General features: G+C 46.4%; 1 long non-coding RNA gene across 2 annotated transcripts in view; it reads left to right on the top strand.

Annotated features, from left to right (window-relative positions):
• Positions 1-946: 946 nt before the first annotated feature.
• The window catches only part of LOC102500456 (uncharacterized), a 52,873-nt gene continuing 51,279 nt past the window's right edge, over positions 947-2,540 (top strand). For both annotated transcript variants that reach the window (XR_337418.2, XR_003547916.1), the window contains exon 1: positions 947-1,064. This is a non-coding gene — a long non-coding RNA (uncharacterized LOC102500456). The remainder of the gene's footprint in view (positions 1,065-2,540) is intronic.

The raw sequence follows: 2,540 nt of genomic DNA on the forward strand, positions 1-2,540 counted from the left end.
AATGGCTTTTTGTGCAGCTACAACTCCTGCGATGATTTTCATCTTGAAATAATCAAAATGGCAATTTGGCATGTTTTGAGATTATACATTCATCACTCCAACAAAAGAAAGAAGAACAGAGGAGGCATTTAAATATTTTGCAGGCAGCAGAGAGGTGAGATAAGCAAGAGGAGGTAGGCACAAAATTTGCGGAGACACTCTCTGTCAGGTCATGCAAGTGCAGAGTTGGCACCCAAGAGTGTACTCTTCCTAAACTTTCTGCTTTACTTGTCCCATAGTGCTGGCTCTGAGGATTGGCATGAAGTAGCCTGGTCAGGAGATAGCAAGTGGGCCAGCCAGTGGTGTGGGGGCTAGGCAGCTGGAGCCATGGTTTGAGTCTCAGACCTGGTGGCTTGAAAATGATGCCAGCTGCTTGAGTGTGCGTGCCCAAAGCCCTGAGAGGAGAATGGAGAGGAGATTGCAGCATGACTGTCCCTCCTGGGGAGTGATTTTTCACTCCTCCCCCACCCCGTTTCTGTCTGTCTCTCTTTGGCAAGCACACATGCCCTATAGTAAAAACTGGAAGGAGGAAAAAAATGTAAAAAGATAGCAAGGAGGCCCTCCTTCCAGGAGAAGAGCAGCTCTGACGTCCAGCAGCTAGCCTGGTGCTATCAGTAGGCCTTGCCGCGGCTCTGAGCTGATCTGAAACTGACAGCTGGACTTCAGTATTCTCTAACGAAGGAAAACAATTTCACAGAACATTAGCATCAGACGAGGCCACTGTGACCATGATGGATCAAGATTAAAAACAAAGACCACTCAGCAATCTTGTTTGAATACAGACAAAATATGGGCCTTACCCAAACCACAAACACCAAACATCCTCTCCCCCAACTGCTATGAGTGACAGCTGCTTCTCGAGAATACCATTGCAGCATTGGCCTCTCTGTAGCCTACCCTCCCTGTGAAAATATTTATTAAGATATGAACCATAGAATCACCCCAGCTTCCTGACAGCATCCAGTTCAGAACAAAGCCCTGCTTCCCTGAATCAGCAACCCAAATCAACAGACGCAAGTCCTATAGTAAGTCCTTTCTAACACCTTCTTACTGGAACACTGTGGCTCCGTTATGTGTGTTCTCCCTCACTGTGAGTAATAAATAAATTCAGCATGAATGGGGGAGGGGGTCCCTAGTAGTCTTCGGCTGGAGAGCATTGGCAGAGGCGAGAATTTGCTCTGCTGAGGGATGGAGAGAAATGGGATAGAATGGTAGAACTGTTTCCCTCTATGGGGTTGAGTGTATAGGTGGGCTCAGTTTTGAAAGCTAGGCTGAGGCCGAAGGAAATGTCTTGTCCACCAGTTGGGATCAAAGATACTAGAGTGGAAATCTTGGTTTTGGAAACAATCTGACTGCGTGCACAGTTAATGTGGGGGTGAGTGTGGGTGGCCTGGGCTGCTGGCTGTTTTTTTACAGATAAGAAAACTGAAGTAGCAGCTAAGCCATTGCCCAAGATTTGCATATTGACTAAGACAGGGCTTCCAGCTCATTTTTAATGCCGTAGCTTCCTGCTGCCTCACTTCTCACCCTGGCCTTCACCAGGTGTTATCCTACGTGAAAAATGAAATCCTTTATTAGATTTTAAAACAATCCTCTAGGACTGGCTCTGAAGCTCAGTGGGATTGTGCTGCTCAAGAGAAGCTAACAAGGTTTGAATCCCTGGCCCGGTGAGCCGGAAACATGCCAAGCACACCTGATCCAATGGGCTGGAGAATTGGAGCAAGGGGGTTACAGCATGATCCTGTGGAGAGTGATCATCTCGTTCCTGCTCTCACATGCGCGTATACACACTACCATGCCTAAAGAGTAATTTAAAAGTATCTACTATAAGGGAGCCAGCAGGTGGTGTGGTGGTTGAAGTGCTGGCTTCCCACATGGCTGACTGCAGTGCGAGTCCCAGACCTGGCACTTGCTTTCTCACTTTGCCTCTCCCTCTGGTGAGCACACGTGCCCTATAACAAATTATAATAATAATAAGTAAAATTAAATAAATAATTGTTTTTTAAAAATCAACTAATATAAAAATTCTAGCAAGGAATTTAGTAAGTAAAACAATTCACTCTCTACCCTTGAACTAAGTTGTAGTATCCACTAAACCAGCAGAGAAGAAAATATCTTTGCTCTGGGCGCATGTGCGTGCGTGCCCAAGATCCCGAGAGGAGAACGGAGGAGCAGGGATTGAGGTGTGGCCATCCCCCTTGGGGGATGATTTCTCGCTTTCTGTCTCTCTGTCTCTGTCTGTCTGGCGAGCGCACACAGCCTATAGCAAAAACCTCTCCAAAACAAAACAAAACAAAACAAAATATCTTTGCTGACTGCTTGGTGTTTGCTCTTATTTTTCAGGGATATGAACCCCTCTGTCTTCCACAACTCCCCAAAGGTCACAGAGCAAGCTCCTGGACTCAGTTCAAACCTGAGTCCCATTGCATTTCTGATTTAGTGATGGTGGATAGCTGGAGAGGTCCAGAGGAAAGGATGGCTAAGAAAGCCTGATTCCTGCT

Source organism: Tupaia chinensis, unplaced genomic scaffold (assembly GCF_000334495.1).
Source record: "Tupaia chinensis unplaced genomic scaffold, TupChi_1.0 Scaffold145870_1, whole genome shotgun sequence".
Taxonomy (NCBI): Eukaryota; Metazoa; Chordata; class Mammalia; order Scandentia; family Tupaiidae; genus Tupaia; species Tupaia belangeri.